We start from the raw sequence: 22,024 nt of genomic DNA on the forward strand, positions 1-22,024 counted from the left end.
ACCAGCCCCGTCCCTCGCCGCCGCCCAGCTCCTCCCTCTCCCGAGCGTCGCCGCCCAGCCCCTCCCTCTATCTCTCTACCTCTCCCGAGCCCGTCGCCATGGCGGAACGCTACCCCGGAGACGAGGCGGCGGCGAACGGCTTCGGCCGCCGTTCGCTCCGCGAACAGGAGTCCCGGCTCCTGTTCCAGGCGAACATCCCGGCGCCGCCGGACATGCGCGCCGGGCCGACGGGGTGGAGGCTCAGCGCCGGGGGAGTGCCCATTTCCCCGTTGCCCGACGCCGTGGCTAAGCCGAAGTACTTCGCCGAGGAAGTCGAGGTCGTGCGCGCCTCCCTCACCGACGCCCAACTCCCCCTCCCCCAGTACGCCGCCGACAACCACGCGGCTTGGGCGGCGTATTTCGAGCGCCGCCAGCAGCAGCGCTTGGCTTCCACCAACGGCGCGCCGGTGGTCGGCGGCCGGCAGAACAGCGAGGGGCGCCACCTGTGGTGGGGCGTCCCCGGCAGCACACTCGAGGGCGTGGTGGCGTACCTTGAGGGCGGCAACGACCCGCCGTTGGCGTACCCGGCGAGGGCGGCCGCCCCGGCGCAGCACCGACGCGCCGGGCCATGGGCGCCAAGGAGGTTCGGTCCTCCTCCTCTTCTTCCTCCTCCCGATCTTCATCGCACTCCTCCGGCACTCCGGCCCTACTCGGCGTCAAGGCCGAGCCCGCGGCCGAGACGCCGCTCGGCCGGCGCACTCGCTGCGCCGGCATCGTCATCAACGAGGGCGGCAGGCGCGCCTACTCGTCGGCTCCTCCTCCGCGCTTCGTCAAGCCAAAAACGGAGCCGGGGCTCGCGCCGGTGAAGAAGGAGCCGGCCGCGCCGGTGACGACGACGCGGCCCTGGAATGGGCGCGCAGGGACTCCATAGCGACGGAGAAGGAGCGCCTGGAGAAGGCGAAGGAGCGCCAGCGCGCCGCCCTGCTTCGCTTCGCGGAGCGTCGACGCGGCCGCGACGAAGGCGGAGTCGTCGTCATCTACGACAGCGACGACGACGACGACGATGCGCCGCCACCAGTCCGCCATGGGGACGCCGGGCAGGGGTCCAGCAGGGGCGCCCGCGTCAAGGAGGAGAAGGCCGACGACGACGATGGCGGCGACGGTGGTGACTTCAGCCAGTTTTTCCTTTAGATTAGTTTATGAATATGTGCTATGTAATGAAAATCCGCGAACTTCGCCGAAATGTGCCGAAATTTATCGTGTTTGGTCGAAATTTATCGTGTTTGGCCGAATTTTATCGTGTTTAAGCCGAACTTCGCCGAACTTCTTTTATTTTAAAACATGCCTGGGGGCGGCCTTGGGGCCGGCGGCTGGGGACCAACTCGCCCCCAGGCCCAATTTTTGCGCCGGCTCACCCCCAGACGGCGATTTTAGGCGCCCCCTGGGGGGCCAACGGTTGGAGATGCCCTAAGTGGCAATGCCATTTGGGTAGGGTCCAAAAACATTTTATCCTAAATTTATCATGGGCTTGATCAATTTCGACAATCTACAAAGGTTTAATATTGTGAGGCCCTATGAACCAGCTAATCAAATCTTAAACATATTATGTGATTTCATACATACGAAAAATTCATCACCCAACAAAGAAAATTAAAGAGAACATGACTAGGAACAAACTGAGGTATACAATTACAGATAGGATCGGAGACAATGAAGGGGGAAAGGACCTTGATGTCGACCAGGAGGCGGGATAGCATGCCCGCATCATCCCCGAGTAGCTAGGCCAAGGTCACCTCCACCTCATCCGGCTGTAGTTGCCGCGAAAAAAAATTGGTCCTCCTGGTTGTGGACGTAGTCGGCGTCTAGGCCGGTGGAGGGCATCGTGCTCGAGCTGGTGGAGGACCTCGTCCTCGACAGAGCGCTTGAACAGGATCGCCATTTGCGCCTCCCAAGCGCCCGAGCATGCTACCACGCCCGTACACCCCCTAGCGCACGTTTGCAACGCCTCCGCCTTCCATAGCAATCATCGACGGTGGCGGTTCATACACCACAACCTCCACTGCCATCCTGCTCCCTAGCTGCCAACATCACGCCCTCGCCGCCGTTACAACCAGGACCGCGTCCGGATCTCGCCAGCCATCTGCACCTCTCGAACCCCATTAACCCACCCCCGCACCAACCATCAAAAAAGAGTTAACCGGAAAATAGACCAGGATCAGCAGGCCGCTCGCTGTTGCCACACCACCTCGCCGCAAATCATTGAGCGGAGCTTAGGGTTGGTCTATGTAGGGTGATAAGGAGAAATGAGAGAAGGTGAGACGGTAGTGACAGTTGTCGGTAAAGGTAAGGGAAAATTTCTCGCTTCCACTTACACATCGAATGACGTGAGAGAGTTGACGGGGACCTAACTTTGCTATTAGATCAGACGGCTAAAACAACGTTTGATTTGAAAGTCTAAAAAACTGACGTTAGAACTTTATCGATTTCAAAAAAGGAGGTATGATAGCACCCAACGAGTTTCTTTGCCAACCTCATGCTCTCTTATCGTGCGGCTTTCTTGATGAATCGACGATCATTTCAATATGATCATCAAAAAAATAAAGAAAACAACTTTCGGAAGCCACTCTTTTTCTTTTCCATTTTAGGGGGTAAATGATACATGGCAAGCAGTATATCGATTCTTATACTGGGACTAAAAACTTTTTTAAAACTTTTTTTGTTACTTAGTACACAATTAGTTCCTTTTTTGAGGGTAAAACTTGTATTACTCAACATCTCAAGTCCTCTCAATCATCAATAGCTAACTGAAGGGAAGCTTCTGGACCAGAACCAAACCAAGTCATAGTTCTCCCATTAGTACGAGCAAAATCAGCTAGTCTATCGCTAACTCTATTTTTATCGTGTTTTACATGAGTAATACAAGAATCATGAAGACACATAAGATGCCTGATTTCATTAACAATAGACGAGTAGATCGATCTATCCACCTCCTTCACCTGAATAAGCTTGACTGCAACAATATAATCCATCTCGGTCATAATCGGAAGATCGCATCTCTGAATGGCTAAAGATAATCCCTCCATGCAGGCACACAACTTCGCTTCAAGTGCATCTCGACATGTTAAAAGAGACCGACAAGATGAGAAAATAATGGTACCCTCCACATCTCTTAAGAACCATACCTGCACCTGCTGAATTCTCCTTAGCAAACGATCCGTCGGTATTTAATTTCATCCACCCAGGACTTGGAGGAAGCCATTTAGCCGAAGATACTCTTGGCATTAACACATGCGGATGTACTACAGTCTAGAGTATTATCATATGTGACTATTTGCTTCCCCTTGCTTGAATCAGTTGCAAGATCTAGTTAGAAACCAATCAGCGATTCAAGGTAGCTCATGAGAAATCTCTTAAAAGCTTCCATTAGTGGTGGAGGCTTGTGGTGAACCACCTCATTATGAATATGTCAGGCACACCGTATGGTCAACAATCTCTACTCCTAATGGAGCAGTTTGTAGCCTCGTACGGTTTATTTTCGTCCCACCTTCCATGGTATTTTTTGGTACCTCCTCCCACTTTCGCTGGTTTTTTTGTCCCCTTCCTCCACCTCATTGTGTTTTTTTTCGCGTCATCCTCTCACACAACGAAAGAAATATGAACAGATCAGAACTTTTCATACTGACGCAAGTTATTTAGTAATGTAGAATCAATCACGAACAATCTCTAAAAATAAAATCTAAATTAATTAACCTTACCTTAAATCACTCAATCACATTAATTAGAAAGCAAATATTTGATTTTCAGAAAAATTGCTCAATCACATTAACCTTACCTTAACTCACGGATGGTAATCAATCTCCAAACAAAGGAAACAATACATAGAGGGAGCAGTAAATAAACTCCCTTTCTTATGACATGTATATGATTTTCCCTTCCCTCTTCGTTGTCGAGCATTCTTGATTCTCGAGACCGATGCTTGGGCTGCGTCACTGGGTCGCGGCGGTGCCGGAGGACGAGGACGACGAGGCCGGGTGCCGCGGCAGCATGTTGGCCACGGCCGGTGAAGGGGGCGAAGAAGGGCGGCTTCCCACCTCCCATGGGTTTTTTTGTACCTCCTCCCACCTTCGTTGTTTTTTTCGTAGATTTTTTTGTCCCCTCCCTCCACCTCATTGGTTTATTTTCGCGTCACCCTCTCACACAACGAAAGAAATCTGAACAGATCAGAACTTTCCATACTGGCGTAAGTTATTTAGTAATGTAGAATCTATCACAAACAATCTCTAAAAATAAAATCTAAATTAATTAACCTTACCTTAAATCACTCAATCACATTAATTAGAAAGCAAATATTTGATTTCAGAAAAATCGCTCAATCACATTAAGCTTACCTTAACTCACGGATGGTAATCAATCTCCAAATAAAGGAAACAATACATAGAGGAAGCAGTAAATAAATTCCCTTTCTTATAACATGTATATGATCTTCCCTTCCCTCTCCGTTGTCGAGCATTCTTGATTCTCGAGACCGATGCTTGGGCTGCGTCACTGGGTCGCGACGGTGCCGGAGGACGAGGACGGCGAGGCCGGGTGCCACGGCACCGCGTTGGCTGCGGCCGGTGAAGGGGGCGAAGAAGGACGGCTTCCCTGGCCCTGGCCGTGGCCGTGGCCCTAGGAGTTGGTGCCGTGGAAGCGGCACTTGAAGGACCCGGCGTGAGTGGCCGGTGTGAAGACGCACTTGGGTGCGGGCCCATGGCCCGCGCCGGACGGCGCCGACGCCGACCCGGGCCACCTCCTCCACGTATTTTTGGACCTGTGGCTGGCCGATTCATGAAATTAATTCCCTCAGTTGTGGTGGCAAATATAATACACATAATCTCTACTCCTAATGGAGCAGTTGGTAGCCTCATATGATTTATTTTCGTCCCACCTTCCATGGTTTTTTTGGTACCTCCTCCCATCTTCGCTGGTTTTTTTCCCCTCCCTCCACCTCATTGGTTTATTTTCGCGTCACCCTCTCACACAACGAAAGAAATCTGAACAGATCAGAACTTTCCATACTGGCGCAAGTTATTTAGTAATGTAGAATCAATCACGAACAATCTCTAAAAATAAAATCTAAATTAATTAACCTTACCTTAAATCACTCAATCACATTAATTAGAAAGCAAATATTTGATTTTTAGAAAAATCGCTCAATCACATTAACCTTACCTTAACTCACGGATGGTAATTGATACGTCTCCAACGTATCTATAATTTTTGATTGCTCCATGCTATATTATCTACTGTTTTGAACTATATTGGGCTTTACTTTCCACTTTTATATTATTTTTGGGACTAACCTATTAACCGGAGGCCCAACCCAGAATTACTGTTTTTTTGCCTATTTCAGTGTTTCGGAGAAACAGAATATCAAACGGAGTCCAAACGAAATAAAATCCTCGGGAACATGATTTTCTCACCGAACGTGATCCAGGAGACTTGGACCCTACTCCAGGGAGTCAAAGAGGAGGTCACGAGGGTGGGGGGCGCCCCCCCTAGGGTGCGCCCCCTGCCTCGTGGGCCCCTCGGTGCTCCATCGACGTACTTCTTCCTCCTATATATACCTACGTACCCCCAAACGATCAGAACAGGAGCCAAAAACCTAATTCCACCGCTGTAACTTTCTATATCCAGGAGATCCCATCTTGGGGCCTGTTCCGGAGCTCCGTCGGAAGAGGGCCGTCATCACGGAGGGCTTCTACATCATCCTAGCCTCTCCGATGAAGTGTGCGTAGTTTACCTCAGACCTTCGAGTCCATAGTTAGTAGCTAGATGACTTCTTCTCTCTCTTTGAATCTCAATACAAAGTTCTCCCCCTCTCTTGTGGAGATCTATTCGATGTAATCTTCTTTTTGTGGTGTGTTTGTTGAGACCGATGAATTGTGGGTTTATGATCAAGTCTATCTATGAATAATATTTGAATCTTCTCTTAATTCTTTTATGTATGATTGGTTATCTTTGCAAGTCTCTTCGAATTATCCGTTTGGTTTGGCTAACTAGATTGGTAGTTCTTGCCATGGGAGAAATGCTTAGCTTTGGGTTCGATCTTGCGGTGTCCTTACCCAGTGACAGAAGGGGCAGCAAGTCACGTATTGTATCGTTGCCATCGAGGATAACAAGATGGGGTTTATTTCATATTGCATGAATTTATCTCTCTACATCATGTCATCTTGCTTAAGGCATTACTCTGTTTTTAACTTAATACTCTAGATGCATGCTGGATAGCGGTCGATGAGTGGAGTAATAGTAGTAGGATGCAGAATCGTTTCGATCTACTTGTCACGGACGTGATGCCTATATACATGATCATGCCTAGATATTCTCATAACTATGCTCAATTCTGTCAATTGCTCAACAGTAATTTGTTCACCCACCGTAGAATACTTATGCTCTTGAGAGAAGCCACTAGTGAAACCTATGGCCCCCGGGTCTATTCTCATCATATCAATCTCCATTACTTTAATCTTGCTTTACTTTTTATTTTTGCTTTTACTTTTTACTTTGCATCTTTATACCAAAAATATTATATCTATCAGATCTCACTCTCGTAAGTGACCATGAAGGGATTGACAACCCCTAATCGCGTTGGTTGCGAGTAGCTATCGTTTTGTGCAGGTACGAGGGACTTGAGCGTGGCCTCCTACTGGATTGATACCTTGGTTCTCAAAAACTGAGGGAAATACTTACGCTACTCTGTTGCATCATCCCTTCCTCTTCGGGGAAAACCAACGCAAGCTCAAGACGTAGCAGTAATCAATCTCCAAACAAAGAAAACAATACATAGAGGAAGCAGTAAATAAACTCCCTTTCTTATGACATGTATATGATCTTCCCTTCCCTCTCCGTTGTCACGCTTTCTTGATTCTCAAGACCGATGCTTGGGCTGCGTCACTGGGTCGCGACGGTGCCGGAGGACAAGGATGGCAAGGCCGGGTGCCGCGGCACCGCGTTGGCTGCGGCCGGTGAAGGGGGCGAAGAAGGGCGACTTCCCTGGCCCTGGCCCTGGTCGTGGCCGTGGCAATGGGAGTTGGTGCGGTGGAAGCGGCACTTGAAGGACTCGGCGTGAGTGGCCGGCATGCAGACGCACTTGGAAGCGGGCCCGTGGCCCGCGCCGGACGGCGCCGACTCCGACCCAAGCCACCTCCTCCTCATATTCTTGGAGCTATGGCTGGCCGATTTACATAAAATTAATTCCCCCAGTTGTGGTGGCAAATATAATACACATAATCCATATTTTTATGGACTAGCGTGTGTGTGTGTGAAATAGATGGATTATGGTCCCGTACCCAATAAGATGGATATGTGTTTTTTTTAGAAAAGGAGGATGCACCCCCGGCCTCTGCATCTGGACGATGCATACGGCCATTTTATTAATTATTAAGCACAAAAGACCTTACAAAGTAGTACATCAGTAAGCCTGAAGCCACCATCTAGGCAACATCTATCGCTACTCCTACCCCCTTGATGCAGTGGTGTCGAATGTCCGAGCCTAATACCAAACAAACATCGCGCCAAATCCTAACATCTAATGTCGGATGCCCCATCCTAGCCACATACCGAGACTGGGTCACACGCCGGTCCGGCGCACTCACCAAGGCTGCCGCCGCCTTCCACCGATCCATCTCCAAAGCAGGTACTGACGCACAGACCTTGCCAGGCCTGCCGTCGACGCCACCATGGCGCCAGACAGCTCGACCACCCTGCGCTCGTCCATCCATCCACATCTGTCGTCGATATGCAGCTGCACCATGCCGCCACCACTCGTTGTCAATGACGCGGTAGATACAACGCCGCACCACTTGGCAACCTCCACACCATCGCCACTGCTGGAGCTACCCGGAGCCTACCATCCACAATATCTCTCCCCCGAACAGCAGTTCCTCCCTAGACGGCGCCTCCATGGAGGATACGACGCGCAGGACGCCGTCGCCGCCCAATCCAGGCTGAATTTTGGACTTTCGTCCGGGAGGGGTTCGGGGGTGGATAGGGGGGACCTCGGCTTCGCCTCTAGGAAGGGTAACGGCGTCAAGTTACGTCGCCGATGTCGGGCCGAACACGCCGACCAAAGTTTCCTCCGGTCCCATCCTATGCCATCAAACCTCCGTGTACTCCGGATCCGGCAAGCCATGATCCGAAACCCGTGAAGATGAAAGAGCCATGGGGCTAACCCACCAGAAAGGAGGATCGAGAAGAACTCCTTGTAGATCTCCAGACGCTGAATCCAACGATCCGACGTGGCCAGCGACGATCATCACCACCCCGCGGCGGCCGACGGAGTCCGAAGAAAGGATCCAAATGGATCCGATCTGGATCCGGCGGCACCCGCGACCACCGGTCAGGCCAACACAGCCACCACCTCATGACATGCAGGTCGCCACCGCCGCACCGCGCACGACGCCGATGGGAGACCCGCCCGCCGCGCCGCCGGACCCCATGTTCGCTCGGCGTTCCTCTGGATCCCGCTGTCCCGCGCCAGCCAAGACGGAGAGGATGGGGAGAAGCCCCGCCGCCGCGCAGCCGGCCAGGCTTCGCCTGGCGGCGCTATGGACGGCGGCGAGGAGGGGGAGAGGAGGAGGAGACTCGAGGGGCGGCGGCTAGGGTTTTCCCCCCGGGTCGCCCGCGGGGGCGACGCGAGGGGGGAGGGGGGAGAGATGGATATGTGTGTGTGTGTTTTAGAGAGAGAGGAAGAGGGGAGAGAGAGAGAGTGAGGAAGAGGGAGGGAGAGTGTGTGTGTGTGAGGATTTGATGGTAAAAAAAAGATCACCAATGTAACTCGATATGTATGAGAATATTAATATTAAACTCTTTAAGTTAATGTAGCCCCGTTACAACGCACGGGTGTTCTTCTAGTAACATATTACGTTCCACATCCGGGAGCAGAGCCAATGCATGTAAAAGCCAATCCTTTCCCGTATTCTGAATAGAAGATAACTCCGGCAAAATCCAAACCTCAGACATAGTTTTCCATAACTCACGTGCCAATGGACAGCGAAGAAAATGATGGAAGTTGTCCTCCGGTTCAGCACCACATACCGAACAAGAATCATTAATCTCCAAACCCCTGTTGTACTTATTTTGCCAAGTCGGCAATGCATTTGTGGCGACCTTCCATGCATGGGTACGGACTGTCGGGGGGTACATTGCACGAGCAAATCAACTTCCAACATGACCGACGTCCAGCTGGCCGAGAACTAGAACCAGTAGCCGAACCTCTATGTGCCTCCTCAAAAGCCAAATAGTAAGCGCTTTTGACAGAAAAAGTCCCATACTTAGCGGGTCCCCAAGCCAGTGTGCCTTCTTCAACCCTCGGCGACGCTCGTATTTTGATGATCTCCGACACATCCGCCGGCAAGAAGTGCTCATTGAGCAGCCCCATATTCCATGCGCCATTAACATCTAGTAGCTCGGAAACAAAATGTATATGACATCTTCCTCGCATCGTAATAGGCTTATAAGAGAACGGTCTCGGGATCCAGTTATCACGCCAAACTCGGATGCTCTTCCAGTAATGCTACAACAACGGACCCTTACAGGCTTTTACGGGGCAGGTTTAAGTTGGCAAATTATCATTGGATTAAAGGGAGGGAGGGGGCCCACCCACCTGAAAATCAGGGGGTGGAGCGAATTAGAGGAAAGGGTCCCCATAAAGCTCATGTAACAACCCATACGTGATGCTCTTCCCATTACCCACTCTCCAAACTAAGCCTTTTTTAAGCAACCCATAACTAATAGTCTGCCAAGAAAAAGACGCATTGCCTGTAAATACTGTATCCTCTAGTTTACCTTCAGGGTAATATCTAGCTTTAAGAACTTGCGCATAAAGACTACCGGGCTTTGATATAAGTCTCCAAGCCTGTCTCAATTAGTTCCTTAATTGCTCGTTGCCTTTTTTATGGGGGAAATTGCTTGTTATCAACTACCAATATCCACCCCGCAAAAAAAACTACCAATATCTGCCAAGGCATCTATGCATATCCACTTTCACTTTTCACCTCCCCCTGCCGAAGTAGTAGGGTGGGGAACCACCGCCTTGCCGGCGGGAGGGAGGTGGTGGAGATCTTAGCAGAGGCCCTATCGCCTACTCACTCCGTCTGCGAATAAGTGTACATTTACTTTTTGTATTTAGTTAAAATTTTGACCAACTTTATAAAAAATAATAGTAACATATATGACATTAGATTAATATATTGTCAAAGTACATTTCAAAACGAATCTAGTGGTACTAATTTACTGCCATAAATGCTTTTACTTTTTCCTAAAAAGATGGTCAAAGTTTGAAAACTTTGACTTAGACAAAAGCTAAATGTATGCATATTCGCCGACGAAGAGAGTAGCAGAGAGAGGAGAAGTTGAGAGGCGGTGGTGGGTTGCCAACACTTTTCTAGTTGCTCGATGTGATCTTCACCGAGGAGGAAGTGTGGCATGTCATCAAAGAGCTGCATCCGGACCGTGCACCAGGGCTCAATGGATTTATAGGTTCTTTCTATTAGCGAGCTTGGCCAATCATCAAGCATGATATTATGGCTGCCATCCTCAAGTTATATGTATGCGACGGTAGGGGCTTTGCCAAGCTAAACAGGGCGTTGATGGTGCTCATCCCTAAGAGATGTGACGCGGAGGAAATTGGAGACTACCGGCCTATTAGCTTGCCCCAGAGCTTTGGGAAGCTTTTCTCCAAGATAATGGCTAACAGAGTCAGGAGGAGAATGCCCGAGCTGGTTAACGCGAACCAATCAGCATTCATTCAGGGAAGAAGTTTGCATGACAACTTCCTCTTGGTCAGGCAGGTCGCTAGGGAAATTCATGCAAGAAAGGCACCCGGTGTATTTCTCAAAATGGACATCTCCCATGCGTTTGACACTATCTCGCGGCCATTCCTTTTCGAAGTTCTCAGAGCCAAGGGCTTCGACATCAATTTCCTGCGTTGGACTGCCATCTTGCTCCAATCTGCATCCACTAGAGTCATTGTGAATGGAAACCAAGGGAAGAGATTTGATCACGCTCGGGGACTGAGACAAGGATACCCCAGCTCACTACTCCTCTTTGTTATAGCCATGGATGTTCTATCCGCCCTGATCTGCAGAGCTACTAGCACGCGCGTTTTATCTTCGTTCAACGGCATAATGGCAAATCAAAGGCTATCCTTATATGCTGACGACGTTGCACTTTTTGTGCGACCCACGGAGCAGGATTTGGCCTGTGTCGGAGAGGTGCTTCAGGCTTTTGGGCATGCATCCGGGCTGAGAGTCAACTATCGCAAAACATCAGCAATACTCATTCAAGGACTCCCAGGTGATGCCGAAAGAGTACATAGTTTTTCAACTGCCAATTGGGTGCGTTCCCTTGCAAGTATCTTGGTCTCCATCTTGGCATCCACAAGTTATCTAAAGCTCAATGGTAGCCAATGCTCGATCAGGTCAAAAACTTCATCCTGGCTTGGCAACGAGGACTGATACAAAGGCGGCAGGCTTGTGCTTGTTAAAAGCGTGATCTCGGCGAGACCGATCCATCATTTGCTTGTCATGGACGTGCCACTATGGGTTTTTGAAGAGGTGGACAAGTGGATTAGTGTCGGTGTCAAAACCGGCGGATCTCGGGTAGGGGGTCCCGAACTGTGCGTCTAGGCCGGATGGTAATAGGAGGCAAGGGACATGAAGTTTTACCCAGGTTCGGGCCCTCTTGATGGAGGTAAAACCCTACGTCCTGCTTGATTAATATTGATGATATGGGTAGTACAAGAGTAGATCTACCACGAGATCGGAGAGGCTAAACCCTAGAAGCTAGCCTATGGTATGATTGTTGTTCTGTATATTGTCCTACGGACTAAAACCCTCCGGTTTATATAGACACCGGAGAGGGTTAGGGTTACACAAAGTCGGTTACAATGGTAGGAGATCTACATATCCGTATCGCCAAGCTTGCCTTCCACGCCAAGGAAAGTCCCTTCCGGACACGGGAAGAAGTCTTCAATCTTGTATCTTCATAGTCCAGGAGTCCGGCTGAAGGTATAGTCCGGCCATCCGGACACCCCCTAATCCAGGACTCCCTCAGTAGCCCCTAAACCAGGCTTCAATGACGACGAGTCCGGCGCGCAGATTGTCTTCGGCATTGCAAGGCGGGTTCCTCCTCCAAGTACTTCATAGAAGATTTTGAACACAAAGATAGTGTCCGGCTCTGCAAAATAAGTTTCCACATATTTCCATAGAGAGAATAATATTTACACAAATCTAATCTGCTGACGTATTCCGTAGTGTGACATCGCACCACGGCCAAGCCTTTATTCGGATCGTTTTATTGTCCCACCTCAGCGTGTCATGCGAGGCGGTTTCCTTGGCACGTCTCGTCGAAGCAGAGATCGTGTCCCCTTATTCCGGAATTCTCATCAATACGGGCATGGGTAACCCAACCGCTTCTAGGACTCCTAGACTATAGGCAAGTCCAAACGGCCACGAAGAGGACGCTTGATATTCACCCTCTTTATAAAGGGACAAGGCTTTTATTTTTTTCCTCCCGCGCTCAATCGAATCCTTTCCCCACCTCAAGCTCAAACACCCAAAGTTCAGGTCAGGTGCTCCAAACCTTCAATCATGTCCGGATCTAGCCTTCAAGGCCGATGGGTGCCTTCCTCCGTCACGGAAGAAGACATCAAAAAGTTGAGGGAGGCCAGATATTTGACCGCCGAGGTTTCGCATCGGCTGCCTGCCCGAGGGCAGGCCGTCCCCTCCCCCGAACCCAACGAGAACGTCGTGTTCGTCTCCCACTTCCTCCGAGGTCTAGGCCTTGCTTTGGATCCTTTCGTTAGGGGTTTGATGTTTTATTACGGGCTAGATTTCCAGGATCTAGCTCCGGACTCCTTTCTTCATATCACGACATTTATTGTCGTGTGTGAGGCCTTCCTCCGGGTTACCCCTCACTTTGGCCTGTGGCTCAAGACCTTTGAAGTAAAGCCGAAGATGATCCAGGGGCAACATGCAGCGTGCGGAGGTGCCTCAATATGCAAGATGACGGGAGCTCCATGGCCCAAAGGTTCCATTACAGAGGTGTCTGAATTGTGGCAACAGGAGTGGTTCTACATCACGGCTCCTAGAAGTGCCAAGTGGGCGGCCGCCCCTATTTTCCACTCGGGCCCTCCACCACAACTGATGTCATGGATCAGCAGAGGTCTGAGCGGGGTTCCAGCCAAGGACGTGCCTATACTGCAAAGCTGCATTCGAGATCTCTTCAATGGAGATTTTAGTTTGGTTGCGGTAATACAAGTTATGCTGGTTCGTCAAGTCCAGCCCTGCAAACGCCGGCCCCTTCGCATGTGGGAGTTCAATCCCGAGGGACCGCGTGTCATTCAAAATTTCCTTGGCCTGATGCACGAGGAGATGTACAAGTCATTCTTCGGACCTCAGGTAGAGTGTCCGGAAATCACCGAGGACGTGGGCCTGAGCAGTAACCGTGCCGCCAAACAGGTAAGAAATCTTCCGGCCGAACATACTATCTCTCATTTGTTACGAAGTTATTTCTGAGAGTTCGCTTTTTGACCAGGACTGGCTAACAAAGGCGAAGTTGATTCGGTGTTCGGCCCCCCTCCCTGAGGGTTTGGACAATCCGGTATTGGAAAAGATGCTCCAGGTCGCACCTTGCCCGGAGCCCTTGAAGGAAGATACTGGGGAGGATAATACGGGCGGACGCGGGCCCCTAACGCTGCCCATTCTAACCGAGGGAGCGAGCGTCTCCATGAAGGAAGACGACCGGAGGAGGAAAAGGATTGCACCCGGGGATTCGGAAGCCGAAGCTTCCAAACGGGAGAAGAAGTCTCCCACAGAGGGTCCTACCTTGGGGGGTGCTTTTGCCGCACAAAGTCTGCGGGGGGATCAATTCTCCAGCGAGTCGTAAGTGACCCGAAATACTTTAATAGTACAGGTATGCCATCTTTTTCTTCTAAGAAAATAACCACCGCATATATCTTTGCAGTTCGGGCCTTAGCCCCTCTCAAATGAGCTCGTCTTCGGGGGATCTTCTTCCAGAGATGATGGAGAGCGAAACGCCTCCTCCGGACTCCTCCGCTCCGGAAGCAGGCGACCCCGAAGTGTCGTCACGGAGGGCCTCTCCGAGTCCGGTGAGGCCAGAAGATAATCCCATTGACCCCCGAAGCTCCCAGTGTCCGGCTTCCGAAGAGAGCAGACAAAAGAGTCCGGCACCGTCTGGTGTGCGATCGGATGTTCTGAGGGAGTTGGTGGGGCGAGCGGCCATCTCAGATGAACACCGGATGCTGATGAATATGGTGATGGAGAGAATCTCGTCCGCCGAAAGCGGATTGCATGAAGCTTTTATGAGTCTACTGACAGGCTTTGAGGTACGTAAAATAATGTATGATAGTCCTGCACATGCTAGGTGTGCCCTGTGTAGATAGTAGCCCCTGAGACTCTGGTTGTCGTCGGAAACGATGACAAACAGAGGATCATATTCCCAGGTAATAACCATACTACCTCTATGTGCAGGTGATGGAAGCTCTGGTGGCTAGTCGGACTAGCGAGTTTGCCCATTTAAAACGGCAGTTGGATGCGGCAGACGCCGACATCGAGCTTGTTAACAAAAGGCTTGACGAGGCACAGTGTAAGTGTCATTATCTGGTAAACGCCACATAGTAAGAGCAGCATGATGCCAGTATCTTTAATATGTTGTGACTACAGATGGAGCTGCCACTGTTGAAGCCTTGTGGGCAGAACTTGCCCGAGCCAAGGAACAAGCGAGGTTTGGTAATGCGGCTGCTTTGAAGGCGGCCGAAGAGTTGAAAACCGAGAAGGCCGCGCATGGTGAGAGCCGAGATAAGATGGCCAAGATGGCCATAGAATTACAAGCCGCCGCCGACCGTTGCCGGGTTCTTGAAAAGGAAAACCTAGCGAAGGCATCGGACCTTGAGAAGGCTGCTGCGACGAGAAAATACATCCGCTCTGCTATGAGGGCGAAGAAGGAGGAGCTGCGGAAAGCCGGGATATTGTAGCTGGGAAATCCTTTATGTTGCGGAGGAAGTTCGGAGATCCACGGTATGCCCCTCTGGATCGGCTGTGGAGTTTAGAGGATGTGTATATGGATTTGGCGGCGAGCGCTGCTGATGCGGCCAAGTACTTCCAGGGTCAGACGGACCGTGAAGTGGACCAACTGTTTTGGACACAATTCCATTCTCCCGAGCGTCCGCTTTTATTGACTGACCAATTAGCCGAATGGGCCGAACCGAATAGGTTGTCCGGACTCGCCATGAGGTCTGTTGTGTATCAGCTATGGCCGGAAAGGCCAAAACCGAACAGCTATTTCAGCTTGGTGCAGCAGTTCCTTGACGTGGTGCCGCGCATTAATGCGATGAAGAGGTCGGCGTGCACAGAGGGCTCACGGATGGCCTTTGCCTGTGTTAAAGCATACTGGGCGGAGATGGATGCTACCACTGTTGCAGTGCGGGATTCGGCCATAGGCCGGATGGCTGCTGAGCACTACTTTGAAGAAGTTTTTGAGGGTGCTCGTTTGATAGAGACCCAGTGCTCAAAAAATATTATGTTTGAGTGATATGTAATCTCATTGTAAGCGAAATGCTTTTATAAATTTTTATAAGGCTATTTTTATACTTTGGCCTGAAAGTAATATGATGCCTCCTGGGCGGCCGTTTATGTATACATGTGTATAACCTGAAAGATTGCACCCGTCGGCTTCAACCCCCACGCATATAATGCGGAGGTGCTCGCAAAAAACACGCGTTCACACTTAACCAGGTGCTCGCAAAAAACACGCGTTCACACTTAACCCAACGTCTTGGTCCTATTAAGGAGGTGATAGCGGAGCGAGCGAGGCAACCGGACTATAATGCTTTAGCACTTTCACTTAGCCATAGGAGTTTGACAGTGGGGCTACTAGATAGCCCCTGGTGGCTCCGCACTCTCCCGATCCCGGGGTGCGTACATGCCTGGCCGGAAAACAGCCCTTCGTTAAGGCGGAGGAATTCTAACATTCCAACAGGTCATCGAGTGGTTGACCAATCTCACGCTATATCATGACAGTCAGTTTTCGGCTTTCTCTACTGAGGTGCTCGTCCGGATGAACCAGGGCACAATCGTAGTAGTTCTCCTGGTGCTACCTTAGCCGGTAAAGCGGAACGTAAGGCACCAAAACACAGGAGCCGGGCAAACCCAACATTTGACCAAAGACAATGATTCGGAGCTGATGCATATAGGGCCAAACTCGCGACGCCGAACACTCCCTAAGGTATTCGGTCTTGGTGGTATAAACCGGGCCTAAATAATGGTCTTTGTAAGAAGCCCCTTGTGTCCAGGTACGTGCATTGTTCTGGCGTGGCCACATGCCAAGACGTCAGCATCCTTCTCAATGGTGGATATGTAGAGACAGTAAAAAAGGTTTACGCAGGGTCTTAATCTAAAAAGAATCCTTGGAGCGGGTCCCTGCTGCACGTCTGCGCCTGTGTCTCCGTTGTGCCGTTTCCTGGACGGGTGTAGCACGATGATCGTCTGTAAAAGAGAGAATTTAGGTGAAAAAGTTGTCGTGCAAAAAGATAGTTTTTAAAGAAACCATGTATAATTCAAGATGAGAAAAAATTGCCACTTGTCTGCGCGCGTTGAGCCCCTTGTATTGACAAATAGGGGTGTGACCATTTATTCGGTATAAATAGCGGCGCCGGACTTGATTAGTTGTTCTGAGGTCTTGACGACCTATTGGATGCTTTCGCTGGTCCGGGCGCCTTTAGTGTGCGGCTGCCAAGACAGCCGCACTCTCTTCGGCGCACAGAGATCGCTTAATGTTTCCGTTAACTGAAATGATGCCACGTGGACCGGGCATCTTGAGTGTGAGGGAGGCGTAGTGTGGTATTGCATTAAAGCGAGTGAAAACTTCGCGTCCGAGCAGTGCTTGATAGCCACTTTGGAACGGAGCAATTAGGAACGTTAAATGCTCGCGACGGAAGTTGTCGGGGGAGCCGAATATAACTTGTAGTAGGAGGGAGGCCGTATAACGAGCCCCTGGGCCTGGCGTTACTCCTTTAAAGGTAGTATTGCTATGGCGAATTTTTGTTGGGTCTAACCCCATCCCGCGGATTGTATCCTGATATATTAGGTTTAGATTGCTGCCACCATTCATCAAGACTCGTGTGAAGTGATATCCGCCAATTACTGGGTCTAATACCAGGGCAGCCCATCCTGCGCGTCGGATACTTGCTGAGTAATCGCGATGGTCGAAAGTGATCGGTTGAGACGACCAGTGGCAGGACTTCGCGGTGACAGGCACTTGGGTATATTTTCCTGGGAGTGCCGCGTTGTTTTTTCCCTTGATCACGTGTAACACTTTTACTGTTTTGACTTCTGGTGAAAATTTCTTTTGTTCCCCAGTGTCTTACTTGGGAGGCTCGTCCTCGTCTTCACTTGGTGTATCCTCCCCCTTGTGTACGGCGTTGAGCTTGCCGGACTACTTGAAGACCCAACATTCTCTATGGGTATGATTAGCAGGTTTACCAGGGGTACTATGGATCTGACATACTTGGTCCAGAATTTTGTTGAGGCTGGACAGTTCATCCCTGGTGCCTTTAGAGGGTGGCTTTTGACCTGGCCGAGAGCTTTTGAATCCGGCGTTTACTGCCGTGCCCTTTGTGCTGTCTTTTTTATTCCGGCGTTTGTTATTGCTGTTGCACCGTGATTTCCCGTTTCCATCTCTAACTTCAGATATACTGGGGTCGCTGGTGCTGTATCTGGCTAGCCAGCTGTCCTCACCCGCGTAAAAGCGGGTCATGAGGCTTGTTAATGCGGCCATCGTTCTCGGCTTATTTTGGCCGAGGTGTCTGGCGAGCCATTCGTCACGGACGCTATGCTTAAAAGCTGCCAAGGCTTCGTTGTCCGGACAGTCGACAATCTGGTTCTTTTTAGTAAGAAACCTGTTCCAAAGCTTTCGGGCTGACTCTCCAGGCTGTTGAGTTATATGACTCAAATCGTCCGCATTCGGAGGTCGGACATAAGTCCCTTGAAAATTTGCCCGAAAGGCGTCTTTGAGCTCTTCCCAAATTCCAATGGAGCTTTCGGGGAGGCCTTTAAGCCAGTTACGAGCTGGCCCTTTGAGCTTGAGGGGTAAGTACTTGATGGCGTGGAGATCATCTCCTCGAGCCATATGGATATGAAGGATGTAGTCCTTAATCCAGACCCCACGGTCTGTTGTTCCGTCGTATGTCTATGTTTACGGGTTTGAATCCCTCTGGAAATTCGTGGTCCAGCACCTCATCGGTGAAACATAGGGGGTGTGCGGCACCCCTGTAGCTGGGTGTACCGCGTTGTTTGGATGTTTGTTGTGTTGCATTGTATGCTGGGGCGCGCTTGCATGGTCCATAGATGGATCTTGTTGCGTCGTCCTTTGGGTGCGAGCCTCGCATGGGTCGCGTGTTGTATTGTGAGTGGCGTTGTATGCCGCTCTGTGTTGGTAGAGGGGTCGTCTATCCGGCCAGGTGGCTGCTTTGATATTTGGTTGTGGGGGGTCTGAGGCCTCCTCATCGAATTCAGGTAGCAGCTTCCGCTTTGGGTAGCTCTTGGAGGGGAGATTGTCGCGTACCTCGATGTTGTGTTGAGTATTTTACTCCATCTGATTTGGAGTGTATCTTGCGCAGCCTTGAGCCTTTGCTTCTGCATTTTAAGACTCCTCGCGGTGGCAACAAGCCTTTTACGGGCATTCTGCTGCTCCGGGTGCCTGTCCGGCATTATGTCGTTCGGACTATTATCCTTAATAGAATTTGTTTGTTCGGTTTGATTGTCCGGATTGCCGTTGTCCGGCAGCGGTTCGCCCTGCTCCAGCGCCGGGTCTGTGTGATCGTTATTTCTGTCAAGGCGGGATTTGGGGCGGCGCTTGCGTCGCCGCTTTGACTGCTTCTCGAGGGAACAAGCCTTCGGTGTGTCCTTCTGCTCCTCATCGACATCTTTTGGTGCGTCCATCATGTATACGTCATATGATGAGGTGGGCGTCCAGCGCCCTGTGGGCGGTGGTTCTTCTTCGCCTCCCGCATCGTCGTCCATACCATCGATGTTTTCAGAGTCGAAATCGAGCATGTCGGTTAAATCGTCGACAGTGGCTACAAAGTGGGTGGTGGGTGGGCGTTGAATTTCTTCGTCTTTCGCATCCCAATCCTGCTGGCCATGATCCGGGTAGGGCTCTCTTAACAAAGAAAGAGACTTTAGTGATTTCATAATATCGCCGAAGGGCCAGTGCTAAAAGATGTCCGCGGCAGCAAACTCCATGATCGGCGCCCAATCGGATTTGATCGGCAGGGGCGCGGAAGGTTAGGAGTCCGGGGAGGAGTCCGGCTCCTTGGAGTCACGAGTCTCGCGGAGTGCGGGGCTGTTGTTCGGCTCGATCGTCGTTGGGATCGCAGCCCCCGAGGCGGCGTCCAACCACCCATCCTCGATCGGCGCAGTTGGCTCCGAATTAAGGGTCGAAGCCGATGCGGGTGCGGCCTCTAGGGCACTGTTCGGCGGCAGAGCTAGATCATGCCCGTCGTGACAGTGCGGCGCGCTCGGCAGTGGCTCGACTCCGTCGAAGATCAAGTCCCCGCGGATGTCAGCCGTGTAGTTTAAACTTTCAAACCTGACCTGACGGCCAGGGGCGTAGCTTTCGATCTGCTCCAGATGGCCAAGCAAATTAGCCCGCTGTGCAAAGCCGCCGAAGACAGAGATCTGTCCGGGGAGACAAGTTTCACCCTGGATCGCATCACTATCGATGATAGTAGGAGACATCAAGCCTGACGGCGACGACACAGAGGAACTCTCAATGAAAGCACCAATGTCGGTGTCAAAACCGGCGGATCTCGGGTAGGGGGTCCCGAACTGTGCGTCTAGGCCGGATGGTAACATGAGGCAAGGGACACGAAGTTTTACCCAGGTTCGGGCCCTCTTGATGGAGATAAAACCCTACGTCCTGCTTGATTAATATTGATGATATGGGTAGTATAAGAGTAGATCTACCACGAGATCGGAGAGGCTAAACCCTAGAAGCTAGCCTATGGTATGATTGTTGTTCTGTATATTGTCCTACGGACTAAAACTCTCCGGTTTATATAGACACCGGAGAGGGTTAGGGTTACACAAAGTCGGTTACAATGGTAGGAGATCTACAAATCCGTATCTCCAAGCTTGCCTTCCACGCCAAGGAAAGTCCCTTCCGGACACGGGACGAAGTCTTCAATCTTGTATCTTCATAGTCCAGGAGTCCGGCTGAAGGTATAGTCCGGCCATCCGGACACCCCCTAATCCAGGACTCCCTCAATTAGAGCGGGTTTTTTGGGCTGGGAATGGCTGTCAATGGTGGGCAATGTTTGGTGGCTTGGCAAATCATATGTCGGCCCACTTGCTTCGGTGGTTTGGACATTAAGAACCTCGAGCTACAAGGGCTGGCCTTGCGTGTACGGTGGGAGTGGCTCAGAAGAACGGACCCCAGCCGGCCCTGGCAAGGCTTGCATCTCGTGATCGGCAAGGAAGCCAAAGCAGTGTTCGATATCATGGTCCTCATCAAAGTTGGAGACGGTTCTTCGGTCCTATTCTGGACAGATAGGTGGATAAATGGCTTCTCAATCAGGGACATCGCCCCCCTGATCGCAGCAATGGTTGACAAACGGATCAAGAACAAGAGAACTGTCCAACAGGATCTTCTCCATGGCGCTTGGGTACATGATATAGCTGACCAGCTCTCCTTCACTGCCCACATGCAGCTCATCCACCTCCAGCAGGCTATTGCAACGGTGGCCAGGAATGACACGGAGCCTGATGCCTTCACTTGGCCATGTGATGTGTCCGGCACCTATTCGGCAAAGTCCACCTACAATAGGTTGTGCTTAGGCCTAACCCGCTCGGCCACCGCCAACCAAATTTGGAGAAGTTGGGTGCCTCTCAAATGCAAAATCTTCACCTGGTTGGCCTCCCAATATCGGCTCTGGACCTCGGATCGTAGAGCTAGACATGGGCTACAAGAGACTACATCGTCTTGTTACACGTGCGAGGAGGAGGAGGACACGGTGGATCACATCCTAGCCCAATGCGTTTATGCGAGACAATTTTGGCACGGATGCTTCGAGGCCCTACAAGTCAACATCCAAATCCCAAACCAAGACGACACTTTCATGGCATGATGAGAGAGGACGCGTGCCTTCTTTCATGGGAAGATCAAGAGAGGTTTCGATTCCTTTGTCATTGCTACCGCGTGGCACCTCTGAAAGCAAAGGAACGCTAGGGTGTTTAATAGGAACGACCAAATCAGGTCGGACACTAGCTTAGTGCTTAAAATTCTTGAAGAGATAAAGCTATGGAAGTCGGCGGGATTAGGAGTTGAGGGTTTAGCTAGATTCGTGAGAGAGTAGGCTTTGGTCTTCTCTGTATGGAGTCGGAGTTCCTGTCTTGACGACTCGTCGTCTTGTACGGTCGCTTGTAATCAACTTTTCTCTTTTTTCTATAAAAATACAATACACTTTTGGTGTATTCTTGAAAAAAAGTCTCATCCCAACTCATACGTAATTCATCTGCGTGCGTGCCCTTCACGTATCCTACTACTCCTTGTCTTTTCGAAAGCCTGCCTCCAAGGCGCCAACCGAGCAGCCAGCACACAAAGCGGAGGCATGCTAATTTTATTCGCAAAAAATAAAAGAAGAAAGCATGCTAATTATCGTAGCTCCCTTTACAGGTGCATAGCGCGATACATACGCCGTACCTTCCAGGTGCATAGCCTCCTTCTGATCCTTGCTCTCTCCCTACTTCTGTAGTTTGGTCCGTTCGTATACCCATACAAACCTTCGATTCTTGTTTGGACAGTCCGGCGTTAAAACGCTGGCTTAGCTGCACTGCTCAGCCTGTCTCATCGCTTTCAGGTTTCAGCAAATCTGCGATGCAATTGGTACTTTCCCATTCTATGTCAGGCTGTATGTGGTCCCTTTGCTTTTGCGTGCGAGCACTCGAGCAGACGTCCCAACCACAACGCATGATTGACCAGCCTGGTC

The sequence above is a fragment of the Triticum urartu genome, chromosome 4 (assembly GCF_003073215.2).
Source record: "Triticum urartu cultivar G1812 chromosome 4, Tu2.1, whole genome shotgun sequence".
Classification (NCBI taxonomy): Eukaryota; Viridiplantae; Streptophyta; class Magnoliopsida; order Poales; family Poaceae; genus Triticum; species Triticum urartu.